Source organism: Cibotium barometz, chromosome 25 (genome assembly GCF_041138505.1).
Source record: "Cibotium barometz isolate CiBa-2024 chromosome 25, ASM4113850v1, whole genome shotgun sequence".
NCBI lineage: Eukaryota > Viridiplantae > Streptophyta > Polypodiopsida > Cyatheales > Cibotiaceae > Cibotium > Cibotium barometz.
In genome coordinates, this window is record NC_141070.1 from 6887846 (window position 1) to 6911238 (window position 23393).

The 23393-nt window shown below is 47.3% G+C and overlaps 1 protein-coding gene across 3 annotated transcripts in view; it reads left to right on the forward strand.

Annotated features, from left to right (window-relative positions):
• The window catches only part of LOC147624198 (uncharacterized), a 30481-nt gene that overhangs the window by 648 nt on the left and 6440 nt on the right, over positions 1–23393 (forward strand). The window lies entirely within an intron of this gene.

Sequence of the window (23393 nt, forward strand, 5' to 3'; positions counted from 1 at the left end):
CCTTTGAGGTCAAAAACATAGATGACCTAAGTCACAAAGAAATGAAATATAAAGTGCATACGTAACCGTTACACAGTGGATTTGGAAAATCTCTGCGAAGCCACGTAATGCTGCCAACTCACTCAGTCAAAGCAACCGGATTTACAAAGGTGGCAGAGAAACTTGTCTTTTGAGGGCTACAATGGTAAGCCCCCCATTTGTCCATGCCACATGGAACATGCCCATGATGCGTGTCTGCCTTGTGGTTGGTGCCATCTCTAGGGTCTGTTATCTCCTATGGTTGGTGAACGTGGTTTCACTAATCCTAGATTTGCAGGGTGCTGCAAATCTCTAAGATGTCTCAAGGCAAGGTGGGCCTCAAAACAAGCAGCTGATTGGGCAGTCTTTGTCGTCAAACCTTGAACAATCCCTTGAAAGAAAGAAGCAAGGAGTGCCTTACCACATGCAAATGTGGGCAGAACTATTCATAAGTTGTAGGCAATTGTGAAGCTATCTTCGAGAGAGTACACCGGGCCGAGACTGAGGATTGGTGTGCTGAATACTCTTGAAGAGACCGAGCTTCTTTGCCTTGGGCTGAAAGCACAAGAGTGGCGGTATGCAAAGGCTGGAGCCTAAGCATACATGCTTGACTTTGCTTGATAATCTCTGATTTTACCTGCTGATTGAACAGTTCTTGCCTTTTTATATGGCTAGTGGGTGCTGGTTGGTTGCTTGAGGATGCTGTCGGCCTGCAAGAAAAGCCCACGACTAGTATTTAATGCTGGTCGGCTTGTTGCATGACTTGGCCGACTGCTTCTTAGCCCCCCAATAGGTTGTTGACTGGTCCTATATGCATGGCTAGGGGTGTTGGCCACCCCTTGCAAGGCTTGCACATCTTTGGGACTGCCTTGGGGCTGGCCTTAGGGTTGGCCCCTTCTACATGGAGCGCAACTGAATGTCTACAATGCATCCTACTGCTATGGTTGACCTTTACATGCACCTATATGATAAACACTTGCTGAATTCTCCATAGTGGGTTTAGAGGATTGTCCTGACACTGACCTCTATGGCTGGGAGACTGACCTACGTAGCTCGTGCCTGACATGTCTCGGACTGGGGCTCACAAAGGGGTCACAACATACGACAAAAAATCCGAAAAGGTACTACTTTTGTACATGATTCTTACACTGTTGATGAGCCAGTTTGTCACCGTGTACCACAGTGCATGGGTGCACGTGACATTCCCTCCTGCTTAGGTTGGCGGCAGGTTCATAGCAGCGAAGACATTGTCTAGAACCATGCTTCCAGCGATGTAGAAGGATTTGCTCAAGCTTTATCACGTCTGCTTCATCAACCATTTCTGGCTACTGCTCTGCTGGAACATTCTGCAATGAAGGTCCAGTATAAGGCTTTAACCACCAAGAGACCTGGAAGACGACGTGCATTGTCCAACTGGTTGGTAATCTGAGTTGCATGGCGACATCGCTTATCTTCTTGATGATGGGAAAAGGACCAAAACTTCTTAATGACAACTTTGGACAGTGCTTGCCCACTTGCTTGAGTCTTTGCTTCATGATCCTTAAATATACCCATTCACCTTCTTTGAAATTGACATCTCTCCGTGACTTGTTTGCCTGTCTAGTGTAAGCCTCCTGAGCTTTGGTAAGACGCTCTTTGACTGACTCAATGATGGCGGAAAAAGTTTCTGTTGTCTTGTTGGCTTCCAAGGAAGGAGATATCATTCTTATGAGAAGGGATGAAAATCTTCGACCAAAGGCAGCCTCGTACACAGAGTTCTACCAACACTGGATGAGTGAGTGTCATTGGGAATCGTGTGTACCAATGGGAGATGAAGCTCCCACTTCGACTTTTGTGGTAGTACGCTTAAAGCACATCGAAAGCCAAATGATTGTAAATCTCGGTTTGGCCATCGGTCTCGGGATGGAATGCACTGGACAATTGCAATTTGGTACCAAAGTTGTCGAACAGAGCTCACCAGAAGTGAGATGCAAACTTTGGATCTCGATTTGAAGTAATGGTCCATGGCAAACCACAAACTGGATACCAATGTCAGAGAAAAAGCCGGGCTATATCTTCTGTTGTGGGCCGTTTGCTTGCATGGTATAAGCATACGAAATTTACTGAATCTGTCAACTATCGTGATACACCGAGTATTCTGAGATGCAGTAGATGGGGAAGGGGTCCAACAAAATCTATCGAAATGTCATGAAACGGACCCTCAGGAACGGACAATGGCTGAAGCAACCTTGCCTGTTTGGTATGAGGTACTTTCACTTTTTGACATATGGAACATATGTCAAAAAGCCGGGCTATATCTTCTGCTTTGTGGTCGTCTGCTTGCATGGTATAAGCATACAAAATTTACTGAATCTATCAACTATCGTCATACACTGAGTATTCTGAGATCCAGTAGATGGGGAAGGGGTTCAACAAAATCCGTTGAAATGTCGTGAAACGGACCCTCAGGAACGGGCGATGGCTGAAGCAACCCTGTGTGTTTGGTATGAGGTACTTTCACTTTTTGACATATGGAACATGCGAAAACATAGTTGTACTCATCCCTACGCATCTTCGGCCAGTAAAACGATCTTTCTAACTTCTCCAAGGTACTGTTGATCCTGCGATGATAACCAAATGAATCATGGGCATCATGGAGGAGTGCCGGTCTTTTCTTCTTGAGAACACAAAGTCGATCCTTGTAAAAGAGCCAACCGTCCTGAATGGTATAATGACCCGGTTCTTAATAAAGGGCCATACTGTAAGGAGTTCCAACTGTGGACAATCTATATATTGGATCTTCATGCTGTCTAAATCTTTTTCCTTGTATCTCCAACATAGTGGACTCCTGTACTGTTTGAATACTACCTTTGCGACTCAGAGCGTCTGCTTACAGGGTGGTGCTTACCTGGTACATACTCAATCATTCCGCCAAACTATTGGAACAACTGATTTCACTGGTGTTGTTTTATCACTCCGTTGGGCACTTGGCATAGTTTGCAACCACTTTAAGGCCTGGTGGCCTGTCTTCACAGCGAATTCCCGTCCATAAAGAAAAGGTTTCCACTGTTTCAAGGCTGTGATAACTCCTAGCAACTTTGTCATAGACAGAATAAATTTTTTCTGCATCATTTAACTTTTTGCTGTAATATGCCGCGGGTCTGCCTTCCTGTTGCAAAACTGCTCCTATGGCGAGATTACTGGCATTGGTGATCACTTCGATGGGATCGTCCCATGATGCGAGTTTTAAGGATTGGTGCTTTGGAAGCCGCCTTTTGCAGAGAAAAGAATGCCTCCAAAGCCTTATCTATGACTGAAACTTTCTGTCTTCTAGTCTTCACTCCCTTGAGCAAATCTATCAATGGTGCTGCAAGGTTTGAAAACCGATCCATATGTGAGCTATACGCTTGGCACAAGCCCACGAAGGAACGTATCTCTTGGGTTGTCTTCGGAACGTCCCAATCGAGATTGCCTTGATCTTCTTAGGGTCAAGGTGAATTCCATCGGAACCAATCACATAGCCCAGGTATTGAACTTCTTGAACTCCAAATATGCTCTTCTTTGCATTAATGTAGAGTTCGTTGTTTCGCAAAAGCTACAAGACCTTTTGCACATCTTTCACGTGCTATTCTGCAGTGGTAGAAAAAATAAGAATGTCGTCCAAAAAAATGAAGACATATACCAATGAGTAAGGTGAAGACTTGTGACATCATCTTGTTGAATGTTGCGGGTGCATTGGTCAAAACAAAAAGCATGACCACAAACTCATAATGGCCTTGTTCTGTTCGAAAGGCCGTCTTTGGGATATTGGCCTCGAAAATTCTGATTTGATGATAGCCACTTTTGAGGTCGATCTTGGTGAAGTACTTAGCATCATTGAGTCTTTCAAGGATGTACTCTATCCTTGGCATGGGAAACTTATTCTTGATTGTCAACTTGTTCAAGGTTCGGTAATCCACAGAGAGATGTGCAGTCTTATCTTTCTTCTGCACAAAAGAATGGGTGTAGCAAAAGGAGAGGATGAAGGTCTGATGAAACCAGACCTACGCAGGTGTGCTAGTTGCGTCTCTAACTTAGCTTCCAACGCCTTTGAAAGACTATACGGAAACTTACTAGGTGGCTCAGCTCCAGGTACCAAATCCATATGATGGTCTTTAGGACGAGAGGGAGGGAGGTAGGGAGGGAGGTCTTGGTGGAGGATCACCCCTCAACATGATGTCTTGAAATTGCTGGAGGAGGCCTATCATTTGTGGCTCTAATGGAGTCATGTCGCTATCTACCATGGGCGGATATAGATCATCGCACACTGAAGGTGGGAAATAAATGGAATACCTTGAATGCTCCAATCCATGCGCGAATGATAGTAGGCTCAAGCAAACCTTCGATGATAGTGAAGGTGTCCTGCCTCCAATGAGGAATGGGCGCGTATTGGCGGAACCACTGAATGCCAAGGATCATGTTGCACTTGAGAAGGGGCGAGACAATGAAATCCCTCTAAAGTTGAGCATTCTAGACTGTGAAGGCAAACTATTGAGCTTTCTGGGAAATATGGGTATGTAGGCCAGAAGGAACCCGTCCATGTCCAAATGATACGGCACAAGGGCACATTCCATCTTGATCGCCAACTGCGGAGAGATGGCATCTTCTGAACTGCCCATGTCGAAGAGAACAACAAATTGTTGCTCCTTCGCTGTGCCATAAGCTCGAATATGACCTTTCTGACGCTCCTCAACTCCGCCCTCCTACTTATCATCGAATACCACTGCGGGTACCACATTCAAAGTGGGGAAAAGTTGAATAGCATTGGTGGTTGAGGGCGGGGGTGGTACAGCTGTGGCAGTAGCCACTGTAGAGGCTGGTTGTTTGCGTTTTTCCGCTTGCCATTCGGTACAATCCTTCTTGGCATGTCTTGTGTAACTTGGTTGAACACAATGCTAATCAATACACTTAAATACACTAAGATTTGAAGGACACTTGCTCAAATACAAGAAGTAAATTGCTGAATTGACAAGAGACACACAATGAGCCGGAACGGCCGACCCCTCCCTTGAGTAAATTGTATTACTATTGGAGAAATTCAATACATAGCTTCACGGGCATCCATTGCCAAATCCTCCATGCCAATGCATATGAAATTCAGCATTTAGAAAACAATGGTATGTCGATGTAGATCACCAAGGAGCTGCCTGGATGCACGGCCCGACTTCAGTGCCCATATTCTCTACCATTGGCTCTATGTTCTACCAAGCAAGGTAGCGACATCTTCAAGAGCACATAGGACAAGAGAAATACTACACAGGGCGGCTAAGCAAGGAGTCCTGCCCTTCTACTGAATAAGTAATGACAACACATTGTCCAATTAGCTTACCAGTCTTCATAGAAGTTGTTGCAAGCGGAAGCCTTCGCATTGGAAGCTTTAGAAGTGTTGATATCTTCGATTTGCCGTAATCCTTCGCAACAAAAGTCTTCAAGAGGATGAAGGGAACCCTGGGAAAGCTTCCCCTATGGGTCAACTTGAGAAAGGAAGGCTGAAATTAGGATTTTCAGCAAAAAGACCAGAAATTACAGCAAAAATGAGAGCTGTTTTGCTGAATTTCAGTCCTTGGGAGTGAGTAGGAGAGTGATTAGCACTTGGAAACACTCTTGGAAGCTTGGAAAACACCCTAGCAAGTTGGGTATGGCTATGGAGAGCTTGGAAATGGAGAGAAATGGTGGAAAAACAGAGTTTTTAGCCTCCAAAAATCCTCATGAAGAGAAAACACGAATTTTCTCTTAATAAGTAAGTGAATTGGGGTCCAATCAGGTGAAGGGACATGGGGAGATGCCCATTTATGAGTAAAAAGGGAGGATCAGGTCCTGGACATTGAGTCTTGTCCACCTCGGGACTTCAGTGAGTGTGAACTTGGAAGCGGTCATAATTTATAAGTGACTTTTGGGCGCCCAAACTTTAATGAAGTGGGAACGCACTCAATTATAATATTGGCTAAGTCCTAAGGGCTATTTGAGCCTAGATTGGGTAATACTTACCACGTGTTCCCATGCCACACAACCATGTCAGAGCAGACAGTTTCACACGCACGGTTCACGAGCGGGCGTCCCCTTACCTGGAACTACACATTGGTCAAGCAAGCATGAAAAAAGCATGCAATTTCAATTGCAAGCAAGCACATAAAGATGCTATGCAATGCAGCATTGGCATGAGCAATTTCCGTTCATGAAACCATATAAGATCAGGCGTTTCCAGGCAAGTATATGCGATACCAGACCCAGTGGAAAGCCAATCCTCCAGGCGTTTCCGGGCATGTACACAAAGGCACAAGTCCCAGTGGAAAGCCAAGTCCTCCAGATATTCCGGGTATGATAACGTCAAGTCCCAGCGGAATATCATATCCAACTATACAGCATGACACCTGTCAATCACATGCATAGGCACATTCCATAAGCCATGGACACCAATCCAATATGCACATAGTGTGAAAGCAAGAGTGAACCATTCGGGTGGCCAAATGGCGACATCCCCCCTGTCATGTGCACAGTGTGTATTTACCGTGTGCTATACGCACGCAAGACTAGTTTCGAGGCTTGGGGAAGCTTGGTACTAGGCAGGCTGATTGACGAGTTGTGTTAGGGATAAACTAATGGGCGGGCACCCAAGTATGGACGGGCGGGCGCCCAAGTGTGGACGCCTGATGACCGGTCAAGAGCCTATAAAAGGGTGGCCAAGGTGAGCAGAGTTCTGGACCCAGGTTACGGATGCATTGTCAGAGGCCGCACATTGGTGTGTCGGGGGAGACTTCAACATGCTTGAGGACCCGGCAGATAGGGTGGGAGGCAGTCATGTTACAGTGCACGGCATGGAGCTTGCAGCTTGGGACCGGTTTTGCATGTCACTGAGGATCACTGATGCATGGCAGCATGGGGCTTTCTCCCGGTCTCAGGACAGTCTTAGTTTCTCTCGGTCGGATCGCCGGCAGGGAGGGACTAATCTATCACGGATTGATCGCTTTTATGTGGGCGACTGGTTAGGGGAGCGAGGGGGCTCCGTCGGCATTCTCGCTGGCACCTCATTTTCAGATCATGCGCCAGTTATCTTGACATTGGAGGAGAGGACACGGGAGCCCAGCTTGGATCCCAGAGAGGGTACTTACAGATCCCAGTCTCGCTGAGGACATTGAGAGGATCTGGCATGATAGTCAGTGCTCTGACCAGGATGCAGTGGGCCAGTGTGCCCAGGGACTCATCGATCTTAGCTCTTTTCTGCACGCTGCAGCTTTGACACGGCTTGGAGAGATTCGCGAGCGGGAGCATCGGCTGAGACGCAGCCTTGCTTCGCTACAGCGCCTTCAAGAGCAGCAGCATGCATGTGAGTGGGTGGCGTCCCAGTTGAGCCAGGCACGCCAGGAGGTTCGAGAGGTAGAGGAGTAGAGACATGAGTTTTACTATCGTCGTCAGGCCTCTAAGTGGACGCAGCTTGGTGATAGAGTGACTGGAGAGTTTTTTGAGATCATTGGGCCCCGTCATGCGCGAGCAGGAGTCCGCCAGCTTGGTAGACCGGATGGATCGGTAGCTACTGAGCTCGGGGAGATCAGCCATTGCCACTGCATTCTATAGAGACCTGCTTTCAGCGGAGCCAGCCACTAAGGATCGAGATGTTTGCAGACAGACTGTGTGGGCCCATGTGCAGAGGAGGGTCACAGACCGTATGCGTACAGTTCTAGGTGTGCCTCTGTCAGAGATTGAGCTTGCCGAGGCCTTGAGGGTCCTGCCGCGACATAGTTGCCCAGGGGAGGACGGACTGACGCCGGCCTTTTTTATGCGCTATTGGGACCTTTTGGGGCCAGGCCTCCGTAGGGGCTTTCAGCATGTTTTGGACACTGGGGTGATGCCGCAGAGCTTTTCAGAGGGCTTGATCTATCTTATCCCCAAGGGGGAGGGAGTATTAGATGATATTGGCATTGGAGGTCTATTACGATCCTCAATACTGTCTACAAGGTCTTAGCAAAGGCCTTGAGTTTGAGGATCCAGCCGTTCCTGGGGGAGTTGATTCATGCTACTCAGACAGGATTTGTCAAGGAGCGCAGTATCCTTGACAACATCTTTACTTTCTGGGAGGTGACGGCCCGAGCTAGATTTCTTGGCGAGGACTTGGTCGTGATGCTTCTCGATTTTGAGAAGGCATACGATAGAGTTGATTGGGGTTTCTTAGAGGGCACTATGCTTCGCCTGGGCTTTGAGCCAGGATGGATCAGAGGGGTGGCGGCTCTGTATTCCACAGCTCGCAGCCAGGTGTTGATTGCAGGAGGACGGGGGCCGAGTTTTGAGCTGACCAGATCAGTCCGTCAGGGGTGTCCCCTCGCCCCTTTTCTTTTTCTCTTCTTTGCGGAGGCTATGAGCATGTATTTGACGGCAGAGGAGGTTGGTTTGAGAGGACTTCAGCTCCCAGTCCGGGGGGAGGACCTGCTTGATGCTGAGTTTGCAGACAACACGGGCTTATTTTTGCATGGCCAAGAGGCCAATCTTCTTCGGGTAGAGCAGTCGCTCCAGGTTTTTAGTGCAGCTTCGGGAGCATTGATCAATTGGCGCAAGACAGTGGCCTTTTGGATCAGTAGTGCTCCCACTCCGGCATGGAGCCCGGACCCGGGTTTTAGATGGATTCCTCCAGGCACAGCAGTGCGGTATTTGGGATGCCAGATTGGCCTAGATTTGTCACCTGAGCAGCAGATTGCCCCGCTTCTTCTGAGCATTCGGAAGAAGCTTTTGTATTGGAGTACAGCTCGACTATCCTTGGCTGGGAGGAGGGTGGTGGCAAATCAGGCGCTGTTAGCAACCATGTGGTACATTACGTCTTGCTGGATCTTCTCGAGCTCTTGCATCAGCCAGGTATAGAGGCTGATCAGGAACTTTCTGTGGTCTGGGCGGGACGGTCAGCCAGCTCGGGCAAAGGTTGCATGGGCAGTTATTACACTTCTGCTGGCTCAGGGAGGTTTGGGCATTATAGATCCAGTCGATCAGAGTAGAGCTTTATTGGGAAAGCTTATCGTTCGGGGGTTGCTTCCAGGCGCTGAGCCTTGGAAAGAGCTCCTCTTGCAGCGGCTGCAGGCTCGGGCGCCCCCAGCAGGGGGCACTTGGGCACCAGAGATTCGCTGGATCTTTATAGAGATGAGGAGGACCGGCCTTAGTAGAGGATGGGAGGACAGATTTGCTTTGAGTATCCTGAGAGCTTGGGAGCTGCTGAGACCGGGGCTCTCTCAGCGACCTCCTTCCTGTGTTGAGGAGCGGGCCAGACAGCCGCTCATCTGGAGCCGAGCGGTTCGCATAGAGCAGGGTCATATGCTGGGTTCTCGGCCTCGGCTAGCCTGGGGGCCTTTAGCGACAGGCCCAGCTCGTAGTTTTGGAGACTGGCAGGCCTTTTGCAGTCTACCAGAGGAGATCCAGGTGGAGAGGCTGAGTCACTTCAGAGGGGGTTTGATTATGAGGGATGATATTCAGGAGGCACTCACAGAGGAGTGGTTCACGCCTCGAGCCAGTGGCCCCACGGTGGATGGGAGCCTTTACACAGTTGGAGATCCTGATTGCTGTCAGAGCTTGCACTGAGGATGGCAGTTGCCTATACTATGAGATTCAGGATGAGGGCAGACTCCAGAGAGTGGAGGTGGAGTCGCCTTTGGTTGCAGAGTGCACCTTTCAGAGGATTCGGGTAGTGGCCGCCGCTTCTCGGAAGTGGCATATTGACCCCGACCCTGCTGATGTGCTCCCGGATTGGCGCATATGGGCATATGCAGCGCGCCCCTTGGCCCGGCTACAGTGGGACCCCGGGGAGTACGAGTGGCATGATCCTTATGCATCCCTTGAGGCCACAGAGATCACCTTTTTCCAGTATACTGTTCGGCTGGGGCGGCATATTTTGACGGTGAGGAGGACGGTCTCTCCAGCGGCAGCGGGGCATTGGCGACTACTACAGGGACTCTCACAGGAGTTCCTGGAGGATTTTTGGGCTCGGCTCTGGGCTAGTCGACAAGCCCGCAGGATCTCGACTTTTCAGTGGTGGCTGGTCGCCCACAGGGGCTCAGCAGTTGGCACTTGGCTTGTTTACAGCGGTCTTCCGGCGGCCTGCGTCCGATGCGGCCACCCTATGGAGACACAGAGACATTGCCTTTGGGATTGCCCTCAGGCGCAGCAGATTTGGCTGCGGATGCTGCGTATTCTGGCCCCCCTCTCTCCAGAGGATATGTTTACGTGGGGTGCCGTTGCTTGGTGACTTCGTCAGGGCCTGCTATGGGCTCTGAGATGGAGCAGGGCAGTCAGGCCATCAGATTTATTAGGGGCCAGCCTCGCCTGGTTCCGGCACCGGATTTCTCGTCCGCCAGCTGGACACTGTCACCAATTGGCCGACCATTTGGTCCATCTCCAGTTTTTGCGTCTCGTTCACTTGAGGCCAGGCCAGTGTCTCATGTGAAGAGGCCAGTATTTTGCTGACATGGACGGGAGCCAGACTGGTGCCACCCGTGTGTTAGCAGGATGGTGTCGTATGGACGGGAGCCAGATCAGTGCCACTCGTGTATGACCTGGACTGTGCTCGACCCATGGGATTGTCACGCCATGGAAGAGCCAGTATTCGTGCCGTGTTTTGCCTATGGGATTGTCACACCATAGGGAGACTCGTGCCTGGAACTGTGTCTTACCTATGGGACTGTCACTCCATAGGAAGACCAGGCTTTTGTGTTTTTATGTCGTGCCAGTTTTGTGCCGACAGATATTTTGTACTTGTTCCATGAACGGGAGATATGTCCATGTTACTATTTGCACATGCACACATATTTTGCATGTTTGAAACTGTTTTCGCATGACATGTATTTGTGTGTTTGCCTGCTTGACGTGTTACTTACTGAGCGGGGACGCCTGCCAATGAGTCGTGAAGTCTGCCGTGTATTCTGACGAGTTTTGGTGCATGTGAACAGGTGGTAAGTATGTCGCACTTGTTGTTTTAATTTTTATATTCTAACCCTTTAATTTATAAGGTTAGGTGTTCACATTTATTTAAAAGTGGGCACCCCCTTTGGGCACCCACTTAGGGGCCAAGGTGGGGAGCCCCACTTTTAAGTGAGTGTGGGGGTGGGCATGGTCACCTACCCCCACTAGTTCCCCCACATGCATGCGTGGGTATCACCAAAGTAAAACTCCACATTAATTTATTAAAAAGGACTCCCTCCTTCAAGCGTAAAATCATCATCGCTTACCATCTCTACAAGCGGCGCATGTTTTCTTGAAGGCGGCTGTTTTCTGTACCCTCTGCTGGCTGCGCCGCCTCCTCTACAGGCGGCTAGCACTGACTGCAGGTGTGCTACACACAGATCAGAACTACTGTAGGCGGCCACCTTCATACAGACAGCTACGCTGCCCTCTGCAGGCGACTCTCTTGGCTCTGCAGGCTGCGCATTTTTCACCAGCAGACTACCCTATTTTTCTACTCCTACAGGCGGCTGCAAACTTGAAGGCTGCGCTGTTTTTCTTCTTCTACACACAGTTTTGGGCCACCTTCAACAGGCTCTGCGCCTTGTTTACAGCAAGCTGCGCCTGTTTTCCTGAAGGCTGTTTTGCCTACACAAAGGCGGCTGCTACCACCTGAAGGCTCTGCTACAGCCGGCTGCTCCTCCAGGCGTATCTCCTTTTCAGGCTACAGCCAGGCGACAGTACCTGCAGGCTGCCCATCTTCTACCGGTTGCATCTCCCCATGCTCCCTTGCAGGCGACTGGCTACTATTCATGCTTTTCTACTGTCCATGCAAACTCCTGGCTGCACATGAATTTCTGCAAGTGACTGCGCACTCCATCTCCAATAAGGCGAGAGGTTGTGTACTCTAACTCCAGCAAGCTGCTCTTTCCACGAGTATTGGTTTTCTATCAACCATCTACAAGTAAGTGATTTTCAGATTTGAGTAAAGTATTTTATGTTTAAATCTGATAAAGGGATTCATCCCGCTCGGCCAACACCCGTTCGGTGCCGGGTTGTCCAAGCTATATTGGCGAACCTCGGTCCAAAGGTGCTGAGATCGGGAGAGCCAGGCGTTAGTACGAGAGCGCCTGTTTGTGCGTGGTCTCGGAACACCAGTGAGGCGCTCTCCGCGGAGTCCAGTGAAAGCACAGGACCGTAGCGATTGGACCACACTAGTGGTCGTTCTGCTTCGAGCTTCTACATCGAAATTCGAGCCTATTTGTTTGGTACTGTTTTCATATGTACATGGACATTATCTGGTTCTTGGAACCCATGGAGCATTGTATTTATTAAATACTCCCAATAAATATTGTTTCCCTCTTCCTAGTGGGGAAACGAACCTGTGTACTGGACATCCCGCTTTTAGCAAACTTTAAACACAATGGACAGCCAAGGCAACCCTTTGGAAGTGCCAAATTCGAGGGGTCCATCTAGTGCTTCTCGTGGGTCTGATGCCCTGCGTGGTAGACACAAGCCCCTTGAAAGGGTTATGGATAGTGAATCCAAGGGTCAACTGTCTCCAGGAAAGACAGTTATGCTTGAACAAGAGCCTGATGCTATGAGGGCTGAAATGGAACATATGAGAAAACTTTTGCAGGCTCAAGAGCAAGAGTTAAAGTTTTTGCATGAAGATCCCCATCTGCAAAGTGCTATTGAAGCCAGGAAGGTTGATGCTATGGTTGATGTAACTTTTGAATCAATGGCTCGTGAAGTGGGCAAGAAACCAAGGGAGTTGGCACTTGCCTATCTCCTTCGCAAAGGTGATATCAAAGAGGGGGATGACGGAGAGCTGAAATTCAGAAATCCACCTCGTTTGAAGCATGGAGATCCCGCATCCCAAAGGCTGAAATCTTTTATGCAAAAGGAAGAGGTGACTGTCACCTCTCGACATGCATCCTCTCCCCAAGGCACTAAGCCTGACAGATATATATATGCCAGTGCTCATGGAGGGCACGAAAGTCACATGCATGCAAGATATGTATCTCATGGTGACAGGTCTACCTCCAGAAAAATTTTGCCTTCTGAGTTGTCTCATGGAGAGACCATGCCATATGTAGGTAAGTCACATGCATCTGAGTTTCGAGTTCGTGGAGCACATGCCACCGTGCCCCATGAAGCTTCTATGACGGCCCATGGAGCCCATGCAGACAGGGCTACCTCGTTGGATAAGGGGAAAAGAAAAAGAGAGGACCATGAGCCTCATGCCAGGAAGCTCAAGGAATTCAAAGCAGGTGATAAATCTGTCAAATTTGATGTCTTTCATGGTGAACATGATGCTTCTAAGGTGTTAGCATTTGTGGCACAGTTCAACATTGCTTTTAGCGATGAGGACTTTACAGAAAAATCGAAGGTGCGCCATGCTAGCATGTTTTTGAAAGGGACTGCTGCCCATTGGTGGATCACTGAAAAGATCACCAAGGATCCCATTTCTACTTGGAAGAAATTCAAGGATAGATTTTATGCTCAGTTCTTGCCACCCAATGCAGAGCAAACTCTCACTCAAAAGTGGGACAGGTTGGAGCAAAAAGATAATGAGAGTGTGCAACAGTATGTTAATAAATTCTGGAAAGTGTTGCTGGAAGTAACTCCCTTCATGCAAATCACAGAGGATGAAAGAAAGAGGAAGTTTCGTTCTGGACTGCAACCAGCATATAGATCGGGTATTGAATTGCACCCGAAACATACGTTGCAACAACTCACAGCTTCTGCTCTTGCTACAGAGCAATTGGTACTCAAGATTAAACAGGATCAAGGAGGTTCCAAGGGGAAGGACAAGGCTGTCCCAAATCAGCAAAAGGGTGGACAGCCACCTAAAAAGAACTTCCGGGAGCCTTACAAGGGTGGTAAAGCTGAAAATAACACATCTAAAGAACAGAGCCCAAGAAAGAACAAATTTGGATTAACCCCAGAGCAAAGAGAGCAATATGTCAAGGATGGAAAATGCTTTTCTTGTGGTAGCAAAGACCACATGTTCCGACAATGCCCAGATCGCAAACCAAAGCACGAGGACAAGCACACCAAAGCAAATGTTCATGCAGTTTCTGATGTGCAAGGAAATACAGGTCATGATGCAAAAGAGCGAATGGTTTGCAAGGCTTGGGGGCAAATCAAGGATCAGCCCGCACTCTTCATGTTTGATGACTGTGCAACTGACAATTTCATCTCTATGCAAATGGCAGCTGCATTGGGTATTGAGGTTGAAAACATGGGACCTCAGATTGAAGCCGAAGCTGCATTTATTGGTAAAGAGGTGCAGGTTACCCCTTTGATTGGGAAGTTGCGTATCCATATTCAGGGCTACCTTGATAATGAGCATTTCTTAGTTGCTCCACTGAATGGATGTGATGTATTGTTGGGCAAGCCGTGGCACCATAGGCTTGAGCCCCGCAGAGATTACAAGTCCAATATGATTTCTTTTATGCATAAAGGCATTTTATTGATGCTGGCAAAGAAGGGGATTCTATCCCAGTTGTATCACACATCCAAATTAATAAAGCAATGAAAAAGAGTCTTTCAGCGTACTTGGTTTTTGTGCGTGATAGTCTTGTGCCAAATCATCAAAATGTGGATGCTATGTCTAATGATAGGCTGAATTTTCTTAATGCATTCAACGACTGTTTTGCTGACTCGTTGCCAGGTGAATTACCTCCCCAAAGGCCCGAAGATCACCGCATAGATCTTGTGCCAGGTAGTTCTCCACCTAACAAACCCGCATACCGAGTGAGTGCCGCACAAAAAGAAGAAATCATGAAGCAGGTAAACGAGCTTTTAGAAAAAGGTTTGGTTCAGCCCAGTTCCTCACCTTACTGCAATCCTGTGCTTCTTGTTCAAAAGAAGGACGGATCATTCCGTATGTGTGTGGACTATAGAGCTTTGAACAAGCTTACCATCAAGAACAGATTTCCTATTCCACGTATTGATGATATCTTGGATAAGCTTGATGGCTTAGCTTGCTTTAGCAGACTTGATTTGAAGAGTGGTTATCACCAGATACGCGTGGTGCCACAAGATGTCCATAAGACTGCATTCAGGACAGCCTTCAGATTATATGAATTCTTGGTAATGCCTTTTGGTCTCACCAATGCTCCTGCTACTTTTAATCGTATGATGGATAGGATATTCCGACCCCATCGCAAGTTTACAGGAGTCTTCTTTGATGATATCTTGGTTTTCTCCAAGAATGAACAGGAACACAGAACTCATTTGGTCACAGTGTTCGAAGAGTTGCGGAAGCATAAACTTTTCGTCAATGCAAAGAAAAGTGAGTTTTTCCTTTCAGAGATTCATTATCTGGGACATATTGTATCCAAGGATGGAGTTACAATGGATCCTGCAAAGATAGAGACCATTCGGAATTGGCCTGAATTGCAAAACGTACATCAAGTACGTAGTTTTCTGGGATTATGTTCGTACTACAGGCGTTTCATAAGGCATTTTGCTATGATTGCCACTCCTCTACATGATCTCACGAAGAAGAAAACTGCTTTCAAATGGACTTCAAAGGAACAGGATGCTTTCTTGCAGCTCAAGCATGCGATCATATGTGGTCCAGTATTGATTGTTCCTGACTTGCACAAGTCATTCGTGGTTGAATGTGACGCTTGTGGTGATTGCATAGGAGCTGTCCTAAATCAAGAAGGGCATGCAGTTGCATACGAGAGCCGTCGTTTGCATGATGCTGAGCTTCATATGGATATCTATGAGAAAGAGCTCTTGGCTGTAATTCACGCCTTAAAGATTTGGAAACACTACCTTCTTGGGGCTGAATTTGTAGTCAAGACAGATCATCAAAGCTTGAGATACTTTCTATCTCAAACCAAGCTTTCAGAGAAGCAGATGAGAATGGCAAATTTTCTTTCCATGTTTCATTTTCAGATTGTGCATACCCCAGGAAAGAAAAATGTGGTGGCCCATGCACTATCTAGGAGGCCTTATGTTGCTGCAATCTCAGTGGCCTCTCATGGAGATCTATCTGCTATGAGAGATTTGTATCATTTGGATGCTGGTTTTTGCCATATATGGACTGATTTGATGGCTGGTCATTCACATGCCTCTTATGTTATCAACGAGGGTTATCTTATGAAGGATAATTGCCTATGTGTGGTGAAGGATTTGCATCCAAAGGTTATGGACGAATGTCACGCTCCACCATATGCTGGTCATCGAGGTATTATGCCTACTACTCGCATGATTCAGAGGTATTTCTTTTGGCCAAGCATGCGTAAAGACATTGAGGCTTATGTGCGTGCATGTATCACTTGCCAAAAGGTGAAATTTGATAGGCAAAAGCCTCCAGGTTTGCTTCAGCCATTGCCTATTCCCTCGCAACCTTGGGAAAGTATCACGATGGATTTTATTATGGATTTGCCTAGATCCCAGCATGGGAATGATGCTATTTGGACTATTGTGGACAGGTTTAGCAAGCAAGCTCACTTCTTGCCCGTCAAGAAAACCATTAAAGCTGATCATATGGTAAAGCTTTTTCTTGCTAATATTTTCAAGCATCATGGTATGCCTAAATCCATTGTTGGGGATAGAGATCCCAGGACTACAAGCCTATTTTGGAGGGCTTTGTTTGATAATATGGGTACTAAACTTGAGTTTTCATCAGCTTATCATCCCCAAACGGATGGCCAAAGTGAAGCTGCAAATTCGGCCGTGTTGGATTTATTGAAATGTTATGTGGCAGATCAAAAGAGTGCATGGGAGAAGTATCTTCCACTTGTTGAGTTTGCCTACAACAATACGATCCATGCTTCCACAGGAAAGGCTCCGTTTGAGATTATTTATGGCAGAGTGGTCTTGCCACCCATCCTTCGTACAAAGGATGAGATTTTTGCAGCTGATGAATATGTTCGTGACTTGGATGTTGCCTTTGGTCAGGTGCGGATAGCCATTGCAAGATCTCAGGATAAGCATAAAATGGCTGCTGACAAGCGGCTGCTACCACGTGAAGGCTCTGCTACAGCCGGCTGCTCCTCCAGGCGTATCTCCTTTTCAGGCTACAGCCAAGCGACAGTACCTGCAGGCTGCCCATCTTCTACTGGTTGCATCTCCCCATGCTCCCTTGCAGGCGACTGGCTACTATTCATGCTTTTCTACTGTCCATGCAAACTCCTGGCTGCACATGAATTTCTGCAAGTGACTGTGCACTCCATCTCCAATAAGGCAAGAGGTTGTGTACTCTAACTCCAGCAAGCTGCTCTTTCTCCCCACACAGTAGCCAGGTCCCTCTCCGCTCTTGCAAGTGGATACTTCTTCTCTCACAGCAGGCGGCTGTGGATTTTCTTGCGGTGGTACTTGCCTTGGTGGTTCACCACGAGGCGACTGAGTCTTCATCAAGGGGACTTCGCATCTCTTGGGTGGCTTCATTATTCCACAAGTATTGGTTTTCTATCAACCATCTACAAGTAAGTGATTTTCAGATTTGAGTAAAGTATTTTATGTTTAAATCTGATAAAGGGATTCATCCCGCTCGGCCAACACCCGTTCGGTGCCGGGTTGTCCAAGCTATATTGGCGAACCTCGGTCCAAAGGTACTGAGATCGGGAGAGCCAGGCGTTAGTACGAGAGCGCCTGTTTGTGCGTGGTCTCGGAACACCAGTGAGGCGCTCTCCGCGGAGTCCAGTGAAAGCACAGGACCGTAGCGATTGGACCACACTAGTGGTCGTTCTGCTTCGAGCTTCTACATCGAAATTCGAGCCTATTTGTTTGGTACTGTTTTCATATGTACATGGACATTATCTGGTTCTTGGAACCCATGGAGCATTGTATTTATTAAATACTCCCAATAAATATATCATATATTGAGGAGGGGGGTCGGCCCGTTCCGGCCCCAGTGCTGGTGTCCATCTTTCCATTTCATTTCATTTAAATTTCAAGTTGTTTTAAGTTGTCCATTTCATATTTGTGGTTTTAAAGTTGTGCTATTAAGCGTGTGGGTGTCCAACGGAGTCTTTCCCACTTGACGGGATCGGTTTCAGACACAGGAGAGGGATTTACGATGGGAGCTCCTCAGCAGCCTCACCATCTGGTTCACCTGGAGGGCCCGGTGCTTTACGGCCTTTGAGGGGAGATTGGAGCCACCAGCGGAGACTGTACGGGGGATTTGGCAGGAGTTGATCCACACCCTGCGAGGACAGTACGACCGCATCCGGGGAGACTCGGATGAGGCGATCTTATGGCGCCAGGCCTTTCACACCACTTGGCGCTGTGGCCCTCTCTACACCTTACACACGGGATCCCCCCGTTGGCACTACAGGCCACCTGTTTGGCTCTTCTCCCCCCCTATTGTATGATTTAGCCTCTTTGTTCTTTGTACTGATGCTTGTATTTTGCAGTACCTAGGGAGAGTCTCCCGGGCTGCCATGCTGTATTCACTGCTCTGTCTCTCTTATGAGCAGGAGAGATCTTTTGTAGCCCTACGGGCGTTTTTTATATAACTAATGAAAGGATCTTTTCTCGGGAAAAAAAAAACATTGTATCCTTCACGGGCTACATGAGGTATTCTTGCATGGCGTGAAGTCACTGATTGTTCCTCTCCCATAGCATGGAGATTTATCCTCTTAGACATAAGTTCTTGTTCGGGCACCAGTGGGGATTCCAAGACATGTGGGATGGTTGCCTTTTCTGCATAGGCATCCTCGGTACGAGCCAAGTATGCACGTGCTGCATCCCTCGGTTGCATGCGCAACTCTTGAGCAATCATTGCCATTGCATAATCCATATAAGATTCAGCTTTCTTGGCCTTCAAACGATCATGTACCAATGGATCCTCGCGGCGATAGAGATTCAATTCTTCTTGTTGTGCATGGAGAAGAGCCTGCATACGAGTAAGTTCAGCCCTCAAGACTATGGACTCTTCTTCTTGCATCTTCTCTTTGCCACGGGACGGCTGTCCCACATATTCATGTTCCCTATTGTGCACCACATGAGTTTGCTCATCCTGTAAAGCATTGGAGGCATGCATTTCATTGTCCCTGCCTCTTGTATTAGCATCTCCAACATTCATTGTATGGCTGTCCATAATGTTCTAAGTGTAGAGATAGCTAGTGTTCACGGTGATCGTCTCTCACGATAGAAGTGAAAGAGAACCGTATGCTCTGATACCAATGTAACTTGGTTGAACACAATGCTAATCAATACACTTAAATACACTAAGATTTGAAGGACACTTGCTCAAATACAAGAAGTAAATTGCTAAATTGATAAGAGAGGAACGGCCGACCCCTCCCTTGAGTAAATTGTATTACTATTGGAGAAATTCAATACATAGCTTCACGGGCATCCATTGCCAAATCCTCCATGCCAATGCATATGAAATTCAGCATTTAGAAAACAATGGTATGTCGATGTAGATCACCAAGGAGCTGCCTTGATGCCCGGCCCGACTTCAGTGCCCATATTCTCTACCATTGGCTCTATGTTCTACCAAGCAAGGTAGTGACATCTTCAAGAGCACATAGGACAAGAGAAATACTACACAGGGCGGCTAAGCAAGGAGTCCTGCCCTTCTACTGAATAAGTAATGACAACACATTGTCCAATTAACGTACCAGTCTTCATAGAAGTTGTTGCAAGTGGAAGCCTTCGCATTGGAAGCTTTAGAAGTGTTGATATCTTCGATTTGCCGCAATCCTTCGCGACAAAAGTCTTCAAGAGGATGAAGGGAACCCTGGGAAAGCTTCCCCTATGGTTCAACTTGAGAAAGGAAGGCTGAAATTAGGATTTTCAGCAAAAAGACCAGAAATTACAGCAAAAATGAGAGCTGTTTTGCTGAATTTCAGTCCTTGGGAGTGAGTAGGAGAGTGATTAGCACTTGGAAACACTCTTGGAAGCTTGGAAAACACCCTAGCAAGCTGGGTATGGCTATGGAGAGCTTGGAAATGGAGAGAAATGGTGGAAAAACAGAGTTTTTAGCCTCCAAAAATCCTCATGAAGAGAAATCACGAATTTTCTCTTAATAAGTAAGTGAATTGGGGTCCAATCAGGTGAAGGGACATGGGGAGATGCCCATTTATGAGTAAAAAGGGAGGATCAGGTCCTGGACATTGAGTCTTGTCCGCCTCGGGACTTCAGTGAGTGTGAACTTGGAAGCGGTCATAATTTAAAAGTGACTTTTGGGCGCCCAAACTTTAATGAAGTGGGAACGCACTCACTTATAAATATTGGATAAGTCCTAAGGGCTATTTGAGCCTAGATTGGGTAATACTTACCACCTGTTCACATGCCACACAACCATGTTAGCAGACAGTTTCACATGCATGGTTCACGGGCGGGCGTCCCCTTACCCGGAACTACACATTGGTCAAGCAAGCATGAAAACAGCATGCAATTTCAATTGCAAGTAAGCACATAAAGATGCTATGCAATGCAGCATTGGCATGAGCAATTTCCGTTCATGAAACCATATAAGATCAGGCATTTCCAGGTAAGTATATGCGATACCAGACCCAGTGGAAAGCCAATCCTCCAGGCGTTTCCGGGCATGTACACAAAGGCACAAGTCCCAGCGGAAAGCCAAGTCCTCCAGATATTCCGGGCATGATAACGTCAAGTCCCAGCGGAATATCATATCCAACCATACAGCATGACACGTGTCAATCACATGCATAGGCACATTCCATAAGCCATGGACACCAATCCAATATGCACAGTGTGAAAGCAAGAGTGAACCATTCGGGTGGCCAAATGGTGACATCTCGTGTGGTGGTAGAAAAAACAACGGTTCTCTTTGAAGTACCGCTCCTTCTCATCTGATTGTAAGAATCCTTGAAACTCGCGGCGGGTGCCCGGGGGACTAGGGCCTTTGACACACTTGTTGATACCATCAATGCATATTAAATTATTTAAACATAGCCACAGCCTTAACACATATCCATCATCACTCTGCATAAAACATAAAGCTGGACAAAACATCCACAAATGCTGAAAATGGAGCTTGCACGTGTGACACCGCATAGAGGCCGGAATGGGCCGACCCCCCCCCCCCCCCCCCCCTTGGAGTAATTTATTACCCAAGGAGAATAATATCATGTACAACCTTTGAGGGACTTACTCTCCCCACGGGAGATGCCGGATTATCCATATACGAATGCCATAACACAGCCCAACACGAGGCAACCAAGCCGGAACATAGGCTGTAGAAATGCCGAGCCAACAATATAATCCATATACCTCCGTGTGGGTATTGGTTCTTCCCCAAAAACCACGGGTCTTCATGCAATAGAGCTGGTACAGCAAGTACAACTCTCCATTCAGCCGGAACAGTAGGTACAATGGCTGGTATAGCCGGTACAGTGGTTGGTACAACAGGTACAATGGCTGGTACAGTAGGTACAACAAGTACAAATGTTGGTACAGCATGTATAGTGACTAGTACAACAGATACATCGGTTGGTACAACAAGTACAGAAGTTGGTACAGGCGGTACAATGGGTGGTACAGCAAGTACAAGTACAAGGATTGGTACAGCCAGTACACTGGTTGGTATAGCAGGTACAACAAGTACAACGGCTAGAAATCATAATAAATGATTAAATACCCTTGCCTTCAGCATTTCTTCGCGATGGAAGCCTCCAAAACAGTCCCCAACAGTCGGTATTCTTCATGAGCAGCCTTCAAGAGAGAGAAAGAGAGTAGCCATCATTAGGGAATCCTGTAACGGTGGTAGAGGTTAGTTTGCAGCAAGAGAGCCTTTTTAATGAAGAGAGAGGGCTCCGATTTATAGATTTGGGCCTCCCATGAGCTAAAATGGCAAGAGAAGGCTACAATGACAAGTGGAGAGCCACACAATAGCTGAAGTGACAAGTGTGAGGCCACTTGTCTCACTTTGGTCCACTTTCTTGCCACATGTCCCAATCTAAGAGATGGGTCCTTCCATAAACTTTATCTCTAAAAATATCCCAACTGGTAGACATTCTGTCATAGGCACTTTGCCAACTCTTGTTATCTGCTCATTTCCAGATGTAATGACACGAACAGAATTTCGGTCGGAGTCGGGTCAAAAATAGCAACTCTCCTAAATTTTAATAGTGTGGTCCTTTGTATTCTAGGATAATCCCCCATTCCCAAAGCTTGTACTTTCCAAATATTTAGACATCTTGGAGTCCACCAGACCCCTTTCATACTGGGAAATGTCCACGCTGGTGACATCCTCCCCAGCTTCTTAAAAGTTGTCCGCAACTTTAAGCTTGAAGCCATATATCCAAGATATAATGAAGTGGGCGAGACAAGACAGTCTCAAAAATCCAATATAGCTGAAGAATCCATGTCGCAAAGAAATAGGTGAGACTAAATAAGTCTCCATAATACCAATATCAAAATCATGTCCCAAAATAAATGGGCAAGAATTCCATGGAAGATATGCTAGACACAGGCACAAGAGCCAATTGTGTCTCAATCACCAATATCAATGAGATAATCATATGCCAATGAAAATCACCAACCAGGTGCTAAGACACTTAAATAAGTGCCATGCACAATAAACTAGTGCCTCACACAGAAACATGTGCTATGCACACAAACTGGTGCCATTTAAGAGCACAAACCATGGTGACAGAAAAGCTGGTTCTCCATAGTTTTGGCAATCCTTTCTCCCAATCCCTACAGTTCCCATGTTCTCCCATACAATCCCAACTCTGATCAACAAGCATGGTGTGGAAACAATGAAACACTCACTCCACAATCGCAACACGAATCCACGTGTATGGTGGAGTGTTCATTGAATTGCCCTCTCACAATCCCAACATGAATCCACATGCATGGTGAGATAAACAATGAATCTCTTGGCCTCTGTATGGGGAGATAGTGATTCTAATATGGCATAAAGATAAATAAATCCATAAAAGCATCATATCCATGAGATATCCAAAGATTTCTTCTCGATTTCAGCGCCACCTCTGTCGGCTGAACCACTAGTTTCCGTTGCCGCCGCCCAGAGCTTAGCTCCGCCTGTTTCTCTGGCATCGCCGCCCATTCCGCTAGCGCCTCTGCCGCCCAGAGCCTAGCTCCGTCGGCCAGAGTCCAAATCCGCCACCGCTAGTTCGCCAAGTTTGCGCCGCCGCTGCCATCTCCTTAGAGTGCTGCCGTTGCCTTTCCTGCCGCCTATGAGCACCTGTCTTGTCTCTCTCTTTTAGCTGAGCACCACCCACAGGGTATTGCTGTTGCTCATAGAGAGCCGCCATCTCTTCTTATCCTATTCGCATCTACCACTTTGGTGTGTGCCTTTTGGGATTCTATTTGTCCAGTTTGTAGAGACACTTGTGGAAATTTGAGAGCATCAAATTTGATTCAGACATTGGATATTGGTACTAGCCCGGTGTAAGACTCTTGTGGGTCATCCTCGTGGTGAGCTCGGCATTAGAGATCTTGTGCCTCGACACCAACTTCAGCCCGACCTCGAC